This window comes from Pezoporus occidentalis, unplaced genomic scaffold, assembly GCF_034315485.1.
Source record: "Pezoporus occidentalis ecotype Australia unplaced genomic scaffold, CSIRO_AGI_Poc_V1 ctg121, whole genome shotgun sequence".
Taxonomy (NCBI): Eukaryota; Metazoa; Chordata; class Aves; order Psittaciformes; family Psittacidae; genus Pezoporus; species Pezoporus occidentalis.
In genome coordinates this window covers 3,326,500-3,348,147 of record NW_026913006.1, presented here as the reverse complement: position 1 = coordinate 3,348,147, position 21,648 = coordinate 3,326,500, and positions in this window count along the sequence as shown.

The following is a 21,648-nucleotide window of genomic DNA, read 5'->3' as shown; positions in this document are numbered from 1 at the left end:
GTCAAGGTTCCCTCTATTACTTATTACATGGTGTCATGATTTAAGCCCAGCCGTAACTCAGAACCACACAGTCTCAATCTCATCCCCCCACCTCTTTCTCCCTCCTGCTCCCAGAGGGATGGGGAGGAGAATCAAAAGAATGTAACTCTTACGGGCTGAGATAAGAACAGTCCCGTAACTAAGGTATAACACAAACCACTACTGCTACCACCAATAATAATAATGATAAGGAAAAAAACAAGGGAAGAGAATACAACCTTTCACCACCTGCCAACCGACGCTCAGCCTGACCCGAGCAGTGATCTAACGCTTCTGGGTAACTCCCACAGTTTATATACTAGGCATGACGTGCTGTGGTATGGAATACCTCTTTGGTCAGTTTGGTCAGGTGTCCTGTCTCTGCTTCCTCCTGGCTTCCCCTCCTCCCTGGCAGAGCATGAGACTCAGAAAGTCCTTGGTCAGAGTAAATATTACTGAGCAGCAACTAAAAACATCAGTGTTATCAGCATTGTTCCCAGGCCGAAAGTCAAAAACACAGCACTGCACCAGCTACTAAGACTGAGAACAATGACTGCTACTGCTGAACCCAGCTCACATGGATAAAGCATACAATAGAAAATTGCACTAAAATCAAACTAAAGATGATTGATACAAATCCTGAAGGTACAAAAAAATAAGGAAGACCCTCCCATTGATTCACAAGGTTCAGTATAGATCCCCTTGCTTTCTAAACTCCTGATGGAGCCGAGGTGTGGCTGGATCCAGTCTTAGTCTGAGTCTTGGTCAATGGTATATATCCAATGGAAGAGGTACAGGGAATAAGGAAATCTTCCTGTTAATTCACAAAGTGCAGAATAGTCCTAGCTCTGGTCTTATTCTCCAACTTGGTCAAGGGTATACATCTAAAGGGTTACAAGTGTACCACCTTACCACAAAGGCACATAAAGGGACACCTATTAAAACTTCTCCTCAAGGTCAGTGAAATAGTCACATCTAATGTCTCAGCATTCCTCATCAGGTGAGGGTTGAGTCTGTGGGACTTAAGCCCAGGTTCCATCATCAGATTTTGGTGACTGTCCTCCTGAGTAGCACAAACTCAGGAGTGTCTTGAGGTGTCCCACTCAGAGGGACACGCTGGTAACAGCCCACTAAGGTCCAGAAGAGCTTGGAGGGCCTCACTCAGGACCACTATTTATAGTGCTTTAGTCATCAGTGAATTTCCATCCTGGCCACAATCGGAGTCAGTAATTACCAGACATTTTCAAAACTCCAGTAACAATGGTACTGTTCTACTTGGGCTATGGTCAAGGGAAGAAGGGAATGTTTTGAAGATGTCAGGGATGACTGGTTATCCCTGGTTTTGTTTCCCACCTTAGCCAGGCATCAGGAGTTCTTCATACAATCAGTGCCTCCCTCCTTAGCTGTGTAAGCATTCCTGGTACTCTCAAGGGATGCTTCAATCCCAACTGATTACACAAGGGCCAATGCCTGTCAGATATTCCTTAGATCGTAGCATATCACAGAGAATGGTGGGAGGGGATGCACCACCACAGAGAGTAGTCTGAAAGTATATTTACCAACAGAAAACAAGCCTCTGCAAAGCAACTACTTCTTATCTATGTACACACTTGCTAGAGTACCTTTGAATTGTCTTCTGACTTTGTGCCTGAACAAGTTTTCTCCTATTAAATTTGAAGGGCACAAACACTAAGCTAGAATTAACTGGATCTTATTTTACCTCGTGAATTATTGAATTTTCTGTCCAGGTCTCAAACACAAAATCTTTATTAAACCCAGTGAAACTGTTTTCTTTTTCTTCTAGAAAATAGGCTCTTGTTAAAAAAGAAAACCTTTAACATGAACATGTCAATTTGACAGGCATTTTCTTAAGGAAAAGTGAAAAAGGCTTTTTCATAAGGGAAATTGTTTCAATTTAATCTTTTTGGAACAGCACATTTCTCTTTTCTTTTTTTTTTTTTTTAATATTGAAGTGACCTTTCTTTTTAAAGTTTGTATCAATAGAAGTAAAAAGAAAATTAACTTCAGCATGACAAATTCCTTTTAAATTTAAATTTTTATTCTTTACAATCTGTAATTGCAGACAGATTATCAAGAGAGAAAATAACTGTATTTTCAGCACTCTATTCTAGGTATAATTGCTGTCTGAAAGGACTCACCCACCATTCCCTGAACTCTAAAATCCTGAGAGCACTACAGAGCATGAGAGGAAAGCAGGAAACATTGTCACAGGAGAAAACTTGGTTCTGTTGTCAGGTCTGTCATCATCTCTGAGCCTGACTATAAGGAGGACAGATGACTTCCTCGTGCCTGCAGTTCCACAGATCCAACACAGAATTACTGATATTGCCCAGAGAAGCTGTGTCTGCCCCATCCCCAGCAGTGTTCAAGGCCAGGTTGGATGGGGCCTGAAGCAACTTGGCTAGTGAGAGGTGTCCCTGCCCATAGCAGGGGGTTGGAACTGGATGAGCTTTAAGGTCCCTTCCAACACAAACCAATCTGTGATTGTATGATGTTTTTCTACTTTTAAGAAATATTTTTACTTCTTTATAGGCCAGGCTTAAATTCTACTAAGTCTACTGTAAATTTCACCAAATGAGATGCACTAAACTTCCTATTATTTTACCAAGTGAGATTTAGTGAACTGTCCACAGTTAAGCACTATACCAAGAGATATTATACTTGTTCTCTGAGGATTTGTCCTGAAACAACTATAAGCTATGGGCTGATGACATTTCAAAATTCACCTGTAATTATATAGAACAGAGGTAAAAGGAAAAAGGTCATCACATCTCAGAAAAGCTAGTAAATTGTTTGGGAGTTTTGGGTAGCAGAGGCTACAGAGAGTGGAAAAAGCTACACAGAAAGATGCATTAAAAATTAACCTTCTAATCCATTTTCATTCTTCTTGCAGTTTTCATACTCAGTCCATTTAACTTGTGCCAGAAAAAAGGATTCATGAAACTTCAGTCTCAGCTCATTTTTAAGGACTGTTTTCCTTATATCTGTGTAAATGTAGAACTGACAAGGCTGAGGAACTGAAATGATTTTTTTTCTTTGATGCATCAATCACAGAAATCATGGGCCAGTGCAGCTCCAGGCTGATTCCTCCCACAGTTCCAGATGAAATGGGACCACTTCAAAGTCAGAAAGAGCTATTCCTTTATTTATGTAGAAGATGAAGGCCACAAGAGCTACCTCTCCTTACTTATCTCTCTTTATGTCTCCAAGTTTACTCTATAAAGACATTGGGGCAGACTTGATGAAGGGAAGTATCATCCTGATGATATGCTCTAAATCATTCAGCAAATCTGTCTGTTTTCCTTGGCAAAGTGCAAATCCACCAGCTCTTTTATAGTTTTATGCTGGGAAGAAACTCAGTCAAGCAAAATGGAACTTCAATTTTCTGCTTGTGGTAAACAAAGCAAAGAAGAGCTTCGCACCTCTTGCACAGATGCATTGGATGTGCATGTCTAATAAATATTAAAAATTTTCCTGTTGTGTCTATTGCAACTAACTATGGGCCTGAAGAAACACAAGGAACAGTTCTGTTGTAGACAACATTTTTGTGGCCAGTCTTGTGCTTGCTCTATCACAATCTTTCAGCAGCTATAATGCAGCAGAAATAATATGGGAAAACTGGAAGAAAAGAATGTGAGTACATTAATCAGGCAAAAGTGAGTTAAATCATTTAATAACAGAATGTTTCCTTTGAGAAGCTTTTCTGAAGATAGGAATTAGGAAACAGAGGACTAGAAAAATAGTAATACATCAACAACATTGATTCCTCATATCTAGAACATACATTTCCAGTATACTCAGTATATCAGTCAATGACTGCAGAAGACAACAGGTATATGTAAATGGCTATAACATACCTAAAAAGCTAGTAAAAACACTAAATACATAAAGTTTCTCTCCCTTGATTTTATCTTTGAAGATTAAATGTTTCTGAATTTGGAAAATATATCTTGAGAAATACATTTTCACAGCCCAACTTGTAGCAGTCCAGTTCTCTGCTAAGAGCCTTCATGGTCTTTTGGTTTGGTTTTGTTTTTGAGAAACAAGGTGATTTGATTATTATTTTACTCCTGATTTGCAGTTCCAGCTTGAAAAAAAATGAAGCAGCACAATTTCAAGTTTGCTAACAAATACAATAGTTTGAGTGAAGTAGTTATCTCCTGTACATGTGTCTGTTTCAGAAATCAAATTTTCTTGCATGGTAACATTCTGGACTAACTCTATTTCTCAAATAAAATGTTCTGGCAGGTGACCCTGAGGTCAAATAAAAGAATGTGACATTAGACAAAATCTTTTAATATATTATTTAAATTATATTAATATAATAATGTAATAATGTAATATAAATTATAGCAATATTTTAATTATTTTAGAGCTGCTTTGTTTTAAAAAATAGAAAAGGTAAGTTGTCAAACTCTTCTGTTCATAAGAAAAAAAACATATCTGGGGTACAAGAACAGCAATTTCTAGGAAATCATGTAAATTGTTACAGGGTCATAAAGAAAGGATTGTTAAGAGAGAAATATGAAGCTGATGAAAGGATAATTTTTTTCAACATTATGTGTAATTAACCTGTGGAACTTTCTGCACAGGATATAATTGAGGTTAAGAGCTTAAATGGAATTAATAAAGAATTACATATTTACATGAATAATGAGAATTTAGACATGATAAAATTTACTAGTACATAAACCTTCACACTGAAGGGCAGAAGTTAACTACTAACAGGTAGCAACCTGAATGCCTCTAACAAGGTTCTCTGACAATTAAACATATTCTGATTAAACCCCAGGGTTTTATCTTCTTAATTCTACTGATACACCTCACTGATTTTCCCTCTGTATTTATCTGCACTTTTGTTCTGCTGCCTGTACTGTATTTATGCAAGGAGTGGTAGATGTTTAGTAATCCTAGATTCTCCTAATATGCTTCCTAGTGTGGAGTGAAAGAGAGCTCATTTTAATATGTTCTTTCAAATCTAATTTGGTGCACTTCTGGAGTCCTGCTGTACCATTATACTAAATCGAATGCACACTTAAGAAAGGAGTTGTCAGGAGCTGAGAACAGCAATGGGCAAGATGGAACAGTAAATTTGGCCAGATAGTGAAGACAGAAAAACTGGGAAGTGATAGAAGATGACATGGAAATTCAGTATCAAGAGGACAAGGGGAGTTAAGAGAGTGAGGAAAGCTGAACAGATATTGGGGAAAACAGGAAATTTGTGTGGGGGTCTCAAAGGGTACTGTAGATTGAATGAAAGAAGATGGGAATAACTGCAAAGAAAAATCTGAAGGGGGACAGTATGAAAAATGTGAAAACTGTTAGTCCCACAATAAAATATGATTTTCATGAAATCATTAGTACGGCTGCACTGAACAGATACCACCCTTGATTTGCCAAGGAATACAGCTTGCAAGATGCATTCATTAATAGGCTTTTGGCCCTTTTGCTAAAATTAAGTAGTGATTAAATACATTTGTTTGCCCTGAAAAAAATTCACAGGCTACATGACATACAAATATGAGGTGTTTTTTCAAGTCAGACCTTGATGGATCTGGAGAAGCAGAAGATATTTTCTCTTTGCTCAGATCCTAGAATATGCCTGTGCTCTGTAAATGAGACATAACTTTATGTCATGTAGTGACAGTCCTTAGAAGCCTTGTGGATGAAATGGTAGGTTAGTCTGCTCCAGAGACATTGCAAATGTTATGAACTACATTGGTGAAATTCACATTGCTAGTATAAGCACTGCAGACGGTCTTCCAGCAATCTTACTCTAAAGAGTTTTGTAAACAACCTCAAATCTGCTTTATGTCTATATAACAAATACATTTTAAAAATAGTTCAGTGAGAGAAGGATTAAGACTTCACCCAGGAGTTTTTGACAGGAAATACTGCATAACTATATGGAGTTGTGATGTAAGGAGGACTTGGAACATTTTAGTGGAGAAACAGGGACTGCAACCTTAGTGAACCCAACACAAGTCAGTCATGCCTCCTGTGCAGGGGTGTCCTCAGAGGGAGTACCTGGAGTATCTCGCTATAAGACAGCTTCATTGGAAGGGGAAAATACATCTTGTGGAGGTTAAGGGACTGTAAGCATTGAAAAAATGTCTGCAGTGCAAAATTTTAGTAGTTGAAGATGTTATTGACATTTATCACATTTGTCACTGCCATTAGTTTAAATTCCCTTTATGCACCTGTTCAGGAAATAATTAGGATTTTATGCTGCAGTAAAGATGCTTGTTCACCCATTAGTGAAAAGCAGAAGACTAATTTCATTACAATAGGAATCAGGACTACTGTATTCAGAGCTACAGTGGTAACAGTGACAGCTGTGCTGCCCACAACACTTTGCTCCAATAAGCTTCAAAACCAAGGATGGATGAGAATATAATTAAACCCCTGACAAGGCAGGGTTATCCCTATTCTTTTATGTGAAACCAGACAGACAACAACCACCGCAACAAAAGATCACACTAAACCAAACAAAATCATGTTGGTGCAATAGTTCTGTAAATCAGTTAATAGGCTATTTCTATACACAGAGCTTTAAATATACAAATTGTCTGAATCATTGCATTTTATATAAACCTAACCTGAGCTCTCTTTACATACCTGTGGTAAAAGTCCAACATGCACTAGGACATTGTAAGCTATATTTATTTGGCAATAAAGCTCCAGAAAGCTGAAAAGAATCTTAACTGCCACTAACTGAAAATGACAATGCAAAATTTGAGCCAAGACCAAAAATAATGAGTTGGAGAAAAGAGAGCTAGGCAGCAGAAAAACACTGTAAAGCTTGGCCTGCCTAACTGTGTCTGGATCAAGATAAAGACACAGTGGGGTGAAGGACCTCCACACCACTCTTCAGTCCTAAGGTGTTTATGAGTGGTAAAAATTTATATTTACATTTAGCCTTCCAGTGTCTGAAGCGGGGCTACAAGGATCCTGGAGAGGGGCTTTTCAAGGCCAGGTTGGACAGGGCTTGGAGCAACCTGGTCTAGTGGAAGGTGTCCCTCCCCTTGGCAGGGGGCTGGAACTGGATGAACTTAAAGTTTCTTTCCAACCGAAACCAGTTTGTGAGTCTGTGATTCTATGAACATTGTCCTTCTTGATACAGAAACTGAAGAAACAAGAGATTATTCCTTACTCCAAATGAAACATCAATCACTTATGCAAAAGTATCCACTCAATGAGGGTCCCTGTGATGGTGTTTGCTTGTGGGGATTGACTAAACCCACTGATAAATTCAGGGGAAACATTTCACCTGAATATATCAACCATTTGTGGCTTTGTGCAATTAAAAACCCAGCCTGTATTTGGATGATTTATGTCGTTCTAGTGCATTATGACAAATGGGTTATTGATGAAGTGAGTTTTAGCTTATCAAAAGCTAGGGTTTTAAAGGATATTTTGTGATATTCATAATGAACTCAAATATAAATTGCACAATTCTAACAGGCTTGGCAACTAAAAATCAGATGTTAGGATTCAAAGTACATTTAGTCTTTCGTGGCTGCTCAGGAATTATGACATCATTGCCCTGACTAAAGATAAAGCATTTTTACTGCCACTGTGTTTGTTTGAATAATTTTTGGCAGCCAGTGCAAAAAATCTTCTTTATTTAAATTGTTGGATGAATCACTTTGTGGCATGTGGGCTGGGGCTAAAAGCAAAAGAAGTATTACCCCAATTTTAAAACTAACCATATACCTTGGTTTTAAAGTGGGTGAATACTTAAGAGATGGGTACAACAGTCAGTGGGAGGTTAAAGCCATGTCCAACATTTCTGTGTTTCTTTTTTTAAGGATGATCAATGCCTGACACATTTGCCTATGCTACAGTGTTAGTGCAATTATCAGACACTCAAAAAAGAAAAGAAGCAAGTATGTAAAAAGTGCTCTAAATTGACTGAGTCCATTGGACTTTGGTGTGGTAAATCAAGTCTAAACAACAAGAATTTACTTCATGTTTCTAAAAGACACTAGATATAGATTTGTATGAAGCACTTGCACAACAGAATGTGAATGATGTGATCTTACCAAACATTTTCATGCCTAGAACAGAGCAGAAACTGGCTATGAGGGCAAATAGGTTAGGAACAGATCTTGACTTTCATGCAGTACTGCAGATTCTCATTGTACTGCTGGGTATCAAGATCTACCCCAACAGGGCATCTGACCATTCCAGACTGTATACTAGATATTTTTCATTCCTGTACTGCAGTCATTCAGTCATTCTGTAACTATGCTTCATGATAGCTCAACTTCAATAACTGTTACCAGAAAAAAGGATTTTCTTTTCCAGGGTGTGTTGAAGCATTTAAATCTTTTTGGTCAACCTCTGTGTTATTATTCAGGATGCTAATATTGGCTGATCTTTCTCTATTTGATTATCTTTATATGTTATCTCTCTTTCCCTCTCCTGAGGAATGAAATTAGGAATATATTTTTCTCTCCCTATACCTAATTTATGAGCACAGATAGATTTTTGCAGAGCTTAAACAGAAACAACCATACATTTGCAGATCCCCCGCACCCCTAATTTTTGTTATCATGTGTAACTTCTTATATTGCTGCTAAAGCAGCCTTACAAAAAAGAGGAAGGGAGCAGGGGGAGACAAATGATATCCACTTATAATGCAGAATTCATTTTTGGTTTCACTGTAAACAACTAGTTTCAGGACAAATCCAGAACTGCTATATGTAATGAAGAAATGGCCATGATGACAAGCCCCAGAGCTGCGACCATATGGAGACAGGCAGAAGAAGCAGCAGAAGGGAATGTTTCTTTTCCACTACATTATTCTGACACTTTTTCTCAGTATGAATATACACAGACCAATCAGATTTGCATGATCAATTTTCTTCATGTTACTTAGGGCTTATAATTGTGAACCTTTAATTGATTTTTAACGTCAATAAAATATGATTTTATCATCTGAATTGTACCTCCTGCCTTAACAGACTACTGATTTCCACCCAGTCGCTGCTGACTGCAGCCCAATAATTTGTGTCTTCATTGAAGAGGTGAAGAATGAACAATTTTCCTTGGTAATGTTTTGCAGCGGTTAATTACCCTCACAGCTAAAGATGCGGGTGATAGCTCCAATATTAATTCTTAGAATCATAAACACAATTTCTTGCTGTACGTGTCTGTACTATAACGTAGGCTTCTTCAGTACCTAGTGTCTTCCTATCAGTGAAGATGTTTTACAATTATTGGTCAACCTCTCAATTTTTCCCAAATAAGATACACAAATGAGCTCTTTTACTCTCTGTTCCTTTAATTTTTCAAGTTCTAAATTTTCCTCACTTTTTCCAACTGCCTTTCTCCTAAACAAAGGTATGTTTAACGTTACCTTCATGAGTGATAAGCACAGCAGCAAAATAATTGATTTTCTTCCAGTAATTATTCTTTTTTATATATCCAAAGTTTATGTTTTCCTTTTATGCAATAACCTTATAGTAAGAAACTTCCAAGAGTTCAAATCAGCAATCAATTGCTGATTTTGGTTACTATATATATGAACCATTTTAAGTATTAAATATATTGGCACAACCTCCATCACATATTAAACTCTTCTAAATGTGCTGAAAAGGACTAAAAATAATTTGAGAGAGAATATTGGGTAAAATGCCATAATAACACTTCTAAACTGTGCATTTTATGTGTTACCAGCAGGATAGCTGGCACTGCTCAAAGCATCTTTGAAGGTTTCTATTGTGGAAGCTTCAAAAAATGACACAAATGTAATGCAGAGCAGTGGTTTTGCTGGAAAATACCCTTGTTCCACAAATCTACATGTGACTCTGATAGAACATTTTCTCCAAAATTACTTTCTGAAAAGCTGACTGATAAAGCTGACTTTTGGGTTTTTTTTTTAATTCCATTATCACCACAGGGAGTATTTTCCACTAATGGAAACAAGGTGGTATATTCAGCTGCAGCCTATGATTACAACAGGCAAACAGTTGTAGGTAAGAGTTGTCAGCATCCACAAAACAAATTAAACACATACTGCTAGAAGAGGGTGTTGTGGATTTTATTTTAGTGTTTTGTTCATTTGTTTGAACAAAGTCATTAATAAACAAGTCTCAGAATAACCTTGTGTGACTTTATTATGGAAGAAGGCTTGAGCTGGTTGGAAGCATTATGAACAACCCAGTAATCTTTAACTGGTTGACAGATATGCACATAGATGGGACAGAGGCCATCTGCCCTTAAGTTTATTTTTGTATATTTTCCTTATCTCTTCCTTTCAATTTATTTTCTGCTCCCTGGTTATTGTTCAGCACTCTGTCCACCTTTGTGATGTGGAATTATTTATCAATATGTATGGAAATTTCACCTGCCAAGCTGTAGTGTCTGGACTACATGGAAAGCTTAACTGAATAGAGAAATAATGCCTCCAGTCCCTCTTCCAGAATGAAGCATTCCTAGTGTCCAAGGTAGTCTGTACTGACAAGAAGAAATTTTCACTTGTCACTTGCAGCCTGAGTCTTCTCTTGTCCCCATTTTCTATCCCATGACTTCTGCGTGTACAGTTCAGCATCTGCTCTAATGGGATTACATTTGCATTGTTAAATTTAAGATCAGACTTTGGTTGGCGTCCTTTACATAGGGAAACATCTAATGCTGTTCATAGAATCGCTAAATCCCACACTGGTTTGTATCGGAAAGGACCTTAAAGCTCATCCAGTTCCAACCCCATGCTATGGGCAGGGACACTTTCCACTAGAACAGGTCGCTCCAAGCCATGTCCAGCCTGGCCTTGAACACTGCCAGGGATGGGGCAGCCGCAGCTTCTCTGGGCACCCTGTGCCAGTGCCTCAGCACCCTCACAGGGAAGAGCTTCTGCCTAAAATCTCATCTCAATCTCCCCTCTGTCATGTCCCTACAGGCTGTTGGTTGAAGCTACTCTCCAGGTTTCTTGTAGGCACCCTTCATGTATTGGAAGACTGCTGTAAGGTCTCCCTAGAGCCTTCTCTTCTCTGGGCTGTATTACACATATTATATATTCTATTCCAGCAGAATTCTGTGCCAAGAAGAGAGAAGAATGGGATTAGGGAATATTTATCTCCTGCCTCCATTGCTTTGTATTCTGGCCAGGCACTTCCATATAAGTCAAGGCCAAGACCATTTGCAATCTCACATGTAACTGATAGATTGTAATGCTGCAGGAAATGTTACATTACCAAGAGTGGTTCCTGTGAAAGTTTATTTGAGCATTTTCAGCATCACACATCAAAACAATTTATATTAAAGTTGTGTTGTTTTCTAGATTACATTCAGAGCCACTAGATGGTGGTATGCGCTAGACCTGAGGAAAGGTTCACAACCGGACTGGTTCCTCCGCTCTGAGAACAGGAACTCCTTCATTCCTCATTTTCCAGTCTTATGGCTAACCCTTTCCTCCATCAGATGTTTATTTAGAAGGTTGGTTGTAACAAGTATAAATCTCAGCTGAGGTTTGTCTCAATTTATTTTGTTTGCATGGAAATAGGATCTCATTTTGAAATAAACCTCAATAGCCAAGAAGATGATGGCAACTCAGAGATGACTTACATGTGTGCAATGTAAAAATTGGAAACAATTAAGTGCAGATTATTTTATGGCATCTGCAAAAAACTTTGATGTGTAATTAGATGTAAATATTTTCTACATTTTTAATATAAAAAAACTATTAAGTAAAGATGATCCCATGACATCTTTTTAATTACTAGGGTAGACCAATACATTTAACAGCATTTTAGGAATTCATGTTTACAACCTTACTGGAAATCAAGTTTAACCTGTCTCTTTCTTCATTCTAAATTAAAGACAGGCAAAGCTGTATTTAACTGGCTAATATACCTATAATTTGGGACATTTGGTCATCCCTGCCCCCCCATTCCGAATTGTAAGGGAGGTGCATAAAATGAAAATCTGGGATTCTTTTCCACCACCCAGGTGGAGTTCAAGTGATTCACACAGCAAAGCCATGGTGGAATAAGGAATTGCAGGACTGAATCCCCAGCTACCACTGCTACATGGTGATTTAATGTTCCTTCAGGCCTTACATCTCTCTTCTCCTGCTGCTTGTTTTTCCTTGTTTGAACTCTATTTCTATAAAGTCCATTTAGCTGAGTTGGATCTGCTACTTGGCTCTGGCAACCTTGTAACAATTCTATACAGCATAGTGAAAGACAAGGAAATAGAATTCTGAACTGCAGAGGAAAGGTGTATGCTATCACAGCAATGGTGTGAGAAAGTACAGAGATCCATAGCATAATGCACTTTTGATTTCAGAGAGCTCTAACACAAGAGAGGATGATGAGGAAGATGAAAGATATCATCATTCTACTTTTAGTAAATGCGATGATAGGAAATCAATAATACTTTGAACCCCATTTAGACAAATACTAAATAATAATAAACCTGTTAAAGAATATGTGTCACTTATGCCACTATTTTATATTATTATTTTCAATCTCAGATAAATTATTTGAAATGAACAAGGTACAAATCAATTGTTGCAAATGACATTTGAAAAATTAGGAGCAAACCCTAATGGGAATGAAAAGCTTTTATATTAATATAATGATGTTTAAGACTCTTAACTTACTCTGCACTATTTATAGCAGAAAAAGCATGTTTGGCATTCAGGCACAAAATGTAACTTGATTGTGTGTGACAGTACCTGCTCATTAGAAAATGGAAGGCAGAAGAACACTCCGCAGAAGGAGAAATAAACTGGTTTAGTGACACCGTTGCAGCATAAGTGATGAACTCACACCTTTTCTACTGGTGTTTTCTTTAATTTTATGGAATAGATTTATTTGGTTGGCACTCCATCTTAATGATGTGCACTGCCTGGCTCTATTAGTGCATTCTGACAGCTATTGACTTGCACGAAATTGCCATACAGTGTTGTAGCAAGAAGGTAGCAAAGCCTCAATAAGAAAGGAGGGTAATTTTATTTTGTAACAAAGTTGATTTCACTAATTACCATTTATACCCACCTACTTCCAGCACTACACATGTGGATCCATGTGGTCATGAATGAGCATGTGTACCCCGTCCAGCAATCATGAAACCAAGAAGATTGTATCAAGGTGATCTATACAGCATTTCTTGTGATAAAACAGACAAGGGATGCCAGCAAGCAAGATTTTACAATCTCTCCTGCCTGTTTTAGGGTAGTTACTCCTGAATAAGGGGGTGATTATTCTCTCTATCCTGTTCGCTGATGAGAGTCCTTAGTGTTTATGCTCTGTCTTTTCTCTCCCCTCTGCTGGGATCCTGATGACCTGCTAATGTTGGGGTACCATCGACATCTCCTATTCTAATTAGCTTCTCCCTGCTACCATTTTCTTCAGTACTCTCCACACACAGACTTTTCCATTCTCCATTCATGTGTATCCTGACACTGGTATTAAAACTGTCCACACACCAGGATGGTACATGTGCAGTACAGAGTGTATAGGACAAGACTTTTTGTAAGCTCAAGATCCAGGAAATCTTGAAAGTACTTGTAGAAATTAGGTTAACAAATAGATCACATCACTTACAAAAAAAGAATTGCTTCCTATAGTTTTATTTCTACTACTTTGTTCTGGCTGGTTGTGAATGTCTGATACAGAGCCACCACTGCCCCATAGGACTATTGAACCGTCTATTAAAGCTTCAATATTAGAGTGTACTTTTTTGATTAAACACACTCCAATACTTCTTACCTTCATGCTAAACTTGGTAGTTCAAGCTAATATTCCTGTATTGATTGTCACTGATACTCAGATTTTACCTTTACCTTTATCTAGATTATATATTTGTCACTGATCTTTTTCATGAAAACTGTTCAGGCAGCAGACTGTTTCTGGTGTTATAAAGATATGGACATCAAAAGAAGCAACCTATCAGTTAGCAACTGTCAGAAATCAAACATCTCTGTAACACAAAAAAAGGATTTGCTCTTCTTGAGCATGCATGTTCTTTTCAGACTGTTCTATGCTACCCTTTCTAGCTTATGAAAATAACACCAGTCTTTACTTTTGCTTTCAAGTTTTCAGATAAAACAGATTCTGTTACCATGGCATTTAATTCCTATTCAATGTGATATGAATGACTTACAAAAACTCATGAGACAAACACATTGGAAAAATTTCTACTTTCTTGGCATTAAGACTGGTAGTTAACTGGTATCCCTTTAGACTTATTTTGTCCTTCTTGGAATACCTGTACAAGCTAGAGAACTCAGACAGCTAACCTACACTGCAATCAGGGCTTCCAAAGTGAAGTTCAAAGAGATGTAAAAATGTGCTAAGTAAATGCATTTTCAAATTTTATCACCTCTCAAGAATGAAAGATGTAATGAAAATAAACCAATAAGTCATACAATCACATCTGCCACCTACATCATAGCCCATAGACAAATAGCAGTTACTCAATAATTTAGGTAGAAGGCTGACTGTGTCTCTATCATTAATACAGCATTCATCTCCCACCTGCAAATGGCAAAATACTGGTGAATTCATCCCTATTACTTTATTATTTACTCAAAAGCAAATATTTCTTGTTCCTCCTTCAGAGATTGTTTTCTTCTGATTTTATTTCTCAACATTTACATTTAAGCACAATCAACTTCCCTATTCCTTTAAATCTCCCTGATCTGTTCATGTATTTTCCTTACTTGGGTTTCTCACGTTTTCCACAAAGGATCTGTACTGCAACTCAGAACTTAGTCGGGTTCATGTTTCATTCGGCTGCTGAGGGAATGGAAAGCTTTTGACAGTGGGATGTGTGTTTCTATGTCTGAAACATCTCTCTCTGCACTTCACCTTGCTATTTCTCATTATGGCTGTCTAAGCCTGCTGACCTGAAACGCAAAAAATTCCAGAAGCAGTAGAGATCTATTCCTACAGTAAAAGAGATATAATTTCTTCTGTTTCTCTTTGTGAAACAGAAAGGAAAGGCAAGAAAGAATAGGACTGATTGAAGTGGTGGGGAAGAAGGGAGAAAAATAAAGGGGAACTTAGTTAAAAAAAATTTGTAAGACCACCAAAGTTTACATGCTTGCAAATTTTTGCTAAATCAAGATGTAATTTGTCATGTGTCTCTTCTTGAAATAAAAAGCACAATATTTTCCTGTAATTTATCATTACTTATTTTTATTAGAGTGTAAACCTTTTACAAAGATACTTGAAAAAGTGAGGTCTAGCTGAGAATTAGGCTGATTTTACAGCAAATTAATTGCTGGCTTTATTTGGTCACAGTTTTTTGATGCCTGTTAAGAAGACCAGAGCTATCTTATTTTAAGAAAATGAAATGAGAATATCAGAGCCATTAGTTAGGAGGTACATTGTTTTCACATGGTTTACAGTTCCATAGGTTATATATACTGACATTTCTCACCAGTTAGCAGAGATTGCTAGAAGTGAAGTTGCTCATCCAGTCATTGAATCATATCAGAATAAATAGGATCACAGAATGGTTTACATTGGAAGGGACCTTAAAGCTCATCCAGTTCCAACACCCTGCCACAGGCAGGGACACCTTCCACTAGACCAGGTTGCTTCAAGCCTTGTCCAGCCTGGCCTTGAACACTGCCAGGGATGGGGCAGCCACAGCTTCTCTGGGCAACCTGTGCCAGCACCTCACAGGAAAGAACTTCTGCCTAAGCGCTCATCTCAATCTCGTCTCTGGCAGGTAAAGCCATTCCCCTTGTCCTGTCCCTACAGGCTGTTGTCCAAAGCCACTCCCAAGGTTTCTTGTAGCCCCTTTAGGCACTGGAAGCTGCTCTAAGGTCTCCCTGGAGCCTTCTCCAGGCTGAACCAGCCCAGCTCTCTCAGCCTGTGTACAGAGCAGAGGTGCTCCAGCCCTCGCAGCATCTTCATGGCTCTCCTGTGTACTCACTAATGGCTCCATATCCTTCTGATTCAATTTTATATAGTAAAATATGAGGAAAATAATATTTGCTATAGTTACGATAATATGGAATTTGCTCACAGGCAAAAAATACATGTGTTTCTCCTTATGCCAAAATCTATGACTTGTATTTCTGCCTCCAAATAGAAGGCAAGATTTTAAACATGACTTTATATAGCACCTCTGTGGCTTCTGTAAATATACTGGCTCCCACTGAAGGAAAAATCACCTTTAACTACAACTACAGGTCCAATTCAGAAGCTGTCTTTCTCAGAGCATTCCACCCTGTGAAAGGCAGTGCATTGAGTAATTATGCTGAGAAAAACTACTGGAAAGGTTTTGCTTAACCTTTTATTCATACGGTCAGTTATAGCCAAGTTCTCCAGTTTTGCTAATCCCTCAAGTTCTGCTTACATAGTGCATTCATATGCTTGGGATAATGCCTCTGTGATCTGAAATTATGCCATCTCTGATGTGTACAAGTGTGCAAGTGTATTCTGGCTTCTTGTTCTAAACATCTTGGCAAGGTCAGGAATGTTAATATTGCATGAACAGTTGTAGACTTGAAGGCAAAACCAGGTGGAGTAGGAAAAAGCCTTTATGTACATAGGAGGTGATAAATAATAAATTACAGCAAAAATCAGTGGAGTATTTTGTACAAAATTAATGCCTCTTCCTCTGTCTTCTCCCAGTTCAACAAGCCCACATGTCAAAAACCAGTCAATTAAGCTTTGCAATACCATCAAAGTCCAACCTGCACACTACCACAAGTAAGAATGATCATTATTACAATCATTTTTACAGCTGTAAATACTGAAGAGTCTCTGCTCTAACAATTGCCTAACATGGTTTCCTTTTATAATATGTAAGAAGTTGCAGGATACTGCAAAACATAACAATGAGTATCAGTTAAATTCTGAAAATTTCTAGTTGTTTGAGCATTAAAAGAGTATTTATTCACAGAAAATGTTGAATTTTGCACGGAAACAACACATGCAGCTCACTTAAAACATTATTGCTAATTGAACTACCCAAACCCAGGGCAAGTGACACTGTCCCAGACTCAAATGTGCAATCCTTTTTAATCACCAGGTGAGATACAAATTTTTATTTGTCATTTTATCCAACATTTTCCATATATATGCTCTCTAAAAAATTAACCTCAACTTCTCTGGAAATTTAATATATGAAAACTTCTTGGGTTTATATAAAAATAAACCAATTATAGACACACTGTCTGTTTAGCAATTGCTGGCATTTGAGAATGCTGTTGTGGACTTTAGGAATCCTTTGTGATGTTTGCATGTGGAATAGAGCAGTTGCTACATGTAACTGCCTCAGCTAATTGCCCTAGAGGATGATTTCTAAGAGGAATGGGTTGAAATATGGCTTTGGGTTCTTTATGCAAAGGTTTTACCTACAGCCAAATGGCAGTTCACAAGCTGAATGAGACAATAACCTGAGGTAAACCTTTCCAGAGATAACTGAACATCTCTCAGCCTCATGCTGCTGATCAGATGCATCATGTGAAAGACAGAACTTCAAAAAAAAAACTGCAGAAGAGTCAGAGAGGGAGGTGAAGGCAGACACAGGCACCCTGACAGATTTAGGGAAGTACTGTAGTAATTGTGCGGTGCAGCAGCCAGGATTCTGACAAAATTACCTTTTTGCTTCTTTGTCCAGATGACCAATAAATGCTGCTTTGTGTAAAAATGTATTATAAACCACGACATCTGGTCAGCCAAATGTCTGTAAAGGCCTTGGTTCTCTTTCCAGAGCCTGCAGGGATCACCAAATTAAGGAGCTCAGTCAATGTAGTGAGGGTGGCACATCCTTATACAGGGACAATATAAAGTTATACTTCACCTGGGGTAACTCATGAAGACATTAAACAGCTTATGAACAGAACCAAACACTCAGAGGTGCAGGTTTATGAGATTCTGCAATGTGTAGGAGAGAATATTTAGTTCAGGTCTGCCTTTGACTTCTGTATTGTTCTTGGATCCTATGGGTGAGCTCCTCAGAAAGCCTGATAATAAATCGAGAACAGCTTCACCTAAGGGAAATCTTTGTCTGCATGCACTGACCTTTTACAGAGTGAAGGCAGACATTAATTTCATCATTATGGCACGGTGAAGACCGTCATAAGGGAAATGTGCACTACTCAGGATAAAAATGCATTATTACTTAGCTGCAGTTATATCCCTGTATTTCTTCCTGTCAGTTTTGGAAATGTCAATCTAATTTGACTGTTTCTCCACTTACAGAACAAAACTAGTAGTTTACCCTTTAAGTTAAATATTTTATCTTTATATGATTCCAGATTAATAATATCAATAAAGAGAACATCTGAGCTCCCTAGAAGTCAGTCTTAACCCTAGAGAAGGCCAGATCATCAAGTACTATAGTACAGCAACTCTTCTCATGATCACCTATGCACCTTTCTCAGTAACAATATTCTAGTCATAGCGCAGATGCAGTCTGCCGGAGAAGACACACATTTTACAAATGAAGTGGTCAGTCTAGGGCAAGTGAAAGCAAAGCATGATTTAAAAAAACATACCTCAGTTTAAGATGTAAGATTTTTTTCTCATCACACGCTGAAAATTTGAAATTCATGGAGCCTGAATCTGTATTAACTTGAGAAGCACAAAACACTCTCCTGGTAGCAGGAAAAACAATGCAGACTAATCATTTCAATGTAGGTATCTGCAATTTTTAACTTACGGATTTAAGGGTAGGCATCCACCAAAATGACCAGCCCAGTTTTTCTTTCACCTCTGTCAGGAATACTTGACGCATGATGCCTTGCTGTCTACAAATTTTAGGTAGATCTGTAAGGAGCAGATATGTGCACAGCATCAAATGGGAAGAAGTGGCTGAAAGATTTTCCATCTCTTTAGCCCTTGCCTATCTTCCATTTTGGACGTATTGTTAATGTAGGAATACAGATTGTGAGATCCTGTGAAAAATGGTCTTATGTTGACAGTATTCCTGCTCTGAATGGGTTGTTGGTGGAATAATTGACATCTAGAGGCCCCTTTTGACAACTATTTCTATGACCCTGTAATTCAATTTCAGTTCTGTCATTCAAGGTCAGGTTGGACAGGGCTTGAAGCAACCTGGTGTAGTGGAAAGTGTCCCTGGCCCATGGCAGGGGTTTGGAACTGAATGATCTCAATGTCCTTTCCAATCCTAACCATTCTATGATTCTATGATTAACACCACTTTTCAGAGCTTTTTGAAAGTCTGCTGTCCAGGTTTGCTATTTGCCACATAAGTCTGCTACCCATCAGAATTTGTGGGTGCTTATGTATGTCCACAGTAACATCAGCTTCTATAACTGTTATGAATGTTTTGGATGCCTTAGAAGTGGCAAACCAATTCTTTTGCATAGCTGTATCTTGAAGAAAATTAATTACATTTTTTGGTTTGTGGCAATTTTTTAATTGCAAATTAATTAGCTCCAGCTGGTCTGTAATTTTCCACTTAGAAGGTAATAATTTCTGAAGCATCTGTTGCCTTTGAGACAGATAAGACAGTATTGAGGATAGAATTCTGATCCCTTAAAGCTATCTGGTTAGACAGTGGTGATTTTTTGAGATTTTGTTTTTGTTAAATGAGATCTTCATTGTACTGAATTCTAAACTTCTTCATTTGCTGTAAGTGATTCTGGGTCATTACCTGATGCTCTACTTGCTGCTGATTAATGCAAGAGGTTTTTAAAGCTGAAGATATTTGCTTGTTATATTTTCAGTTTAAAACTGACCAATAAACCCACTTTCATATTTATTTCCTATTGTCGAAAAACCTTTGCTACTGTACCTGGTGTTGAGGAGGGAAAATACCCTTTATTTCTTAAACACACCTATCTTCAGCAAAAAACAGTAAAGTTAGATTTTACAATGTCTCATCAAGGACTTGGTAGAACTCCTTAAAAGGCAAAGTTTTGTAGAAATAAAACAGGTTTTTAATTTGGGTTCAGTAATGTACATAGAAGCACAGAGTCAACAAGGTTGGAAAAGACCTTTAAGATCATCAAGTCCAACTGTTCCCTAGCACTGCCAAGGCCACCGCTAAACCATGGCACTAAGGGCCTCATCTACACAGTTTGTGAACACTTCCAGGGACGATGATTCCACCACTGCCCTGGCCAGCCTGTTCCAGTGCCTGAACACCATCTGGGGGAAGGAATTGCTCCTAACCTCTGGTCTAAACCTCCCCTGGCGCAGCTTGAGGCCATTTCCTCTTGTCCTGTCACTTGTTCCCTGGGAGCAGAGACCAGCCACCTCCTGGCTCCATCCTCCTTTCAGGTAGCTGTAGAAAGCAATAAGGTGCCGCTGAGCCTCTTCTCCTCCAGACTAAACAACTTCAAATGTCCTCATACATGTCCTCAAGTCTCTGTGACAAATTCAGACCTTCAGTGATCAAGTCTGTCAATTCTTTCCAAAATCACGTATTGGATTTTCTTTGTTTATAGATGTAGCTCGCTTTCGCATCTCTTTTGAAAATGGTATTGAGAACCATGCACTCTTGAAACAATGCCTGTTAGGGCAATGCATCCTTTTGACTGGAAATCCCTTAACATGTTATTACATTTTATTTGTTGTAGACAAATCTAGCCACTGATGTTGATTCATTTTATAGGTTTAGATGAAGATTTTTGCACAAATGTTTAGGATAGGTGTTTTTGCATAGATGTTTTGCATAGATATTGAGTGTGTTTTAGCACACTAAAAGTTTAATTTATGGAGGCATATTTTCTACAAGTCTGGCAAATACCCCTACTTTACACTGTCACGTGTATTTCTTAACCTTTGTTTGATTATGTTTTCAAATACATCACAAATTAGTTCATCCTAACAAGTGTTCCTATTCACAGAGATGATGTTTGGTTTTGAGGGCTATGATACAAGAGTCAATTGGTTCACCTGCTGTCTTCTCTCTTGCAAAGAAAATAACTTTCCCAAAATGCCATTTATGCCAAGATAAAAGTGTTCTTTCTATCCTTTGAATATCAATGGCTGGCATTATCCTCGCCTTAATGAAATGTACCTTAAAACTCCAGTGCCTCTGTCATACAACAAGAGAGGCATTAATTTATATCTGTGTATACTCTGAGGTATTAAGAATCTTGGGAAACAAAACCGACAATTTAGGTGTCAAATGACCAAGTTTCCTATGTACACATGGATAAGACTTAGTTAAAGATGTACACTGGCGCACTGCAATAAAAGTTGCCACCAGGAAAATTCAGACTTGTCTTTATTTCTCTACCAAATTATTTTACAGGCAGATTGATTTCCTCCTATACTATAGAGTTCTCTTCTGACACCTTATCAAAAGTGTATTCAGAAGCAAAACTGTATTTAATCCCACATATTTGAACTGGATCTATGATGAGTAACATGCTTTTGTCATGAGAGAGTCCTTAGAGAGTAGTCACTAGTGGTTGCTCTTACTACTCAATCTTTACTTCATCTCATAAAGTATGTTGGATCCAAATACCCACACTAGAAACCCCTTTGTCTCAATTGGCATTATGTGGCTTCTCTAACATAATTCACTAGTATGATTTAGGATTAATAACACTTTAAATTCCTTTCACATCTTGGGAAGTAGTTTCTACCTGCACAACAGAAGGCATTTTGGAGAAGCCCATGCTTTAGTTTCGCATGCTGCTTGCTTTGACCTTGTTAA